The sequence below is a fragment of the Lupinus angustifolius genome, chromosome LG05, assembly GCF_001865875.1.
Source record: "Lupinus angustifolius cultivar Tanjil chromosome LG05, LupAngTanjil_v1.0, whole genome shotgun sequence".
Lineage (NCBI taxonomy): Eukaryota > Viridiplantae > Streptophyta > Magnoliopsida > Fabales > Fabaceae > Lupinus > Lupinus angustifolius.
The window spans coordinates 12,181,705-12,182,083 of NC_032013.1; positions in this window are offsets into that span (position 1 = coordinate 12,181,705).

The window sequence follows — 379 nt, forward strand, 5'->3', positions numbered from 1 at the left end:
GCCTAGTACCAACTAAAGACTTAAGCACGTTGATTTGTTGGTGATCTTCAAGCTCTTATAAGCACAAGTTGTCCTCATCAAAACCATGACATATAAAGAGAGCTTTCCAAAGTGTTCCTCTTGACATGCACACTTTCACCTTTCTCCTTAATAACCTGTATACATCAACAACAAGCAAACAACATTTCTCCCCCTTTTGACATTATAAAAAATGACAACTAATTAACATAGTCAAAAGTAAGAAGAGATATAACAATTTATTTTGAAAAACTGTAATTGATTGATTAATTATTAGCATAATCAATAACCAGTTTGAGAAGCTTAAACAAATGCACTGATTTCTGAGTCTAAAACTGAATATAGACAGATTTTGCATGAC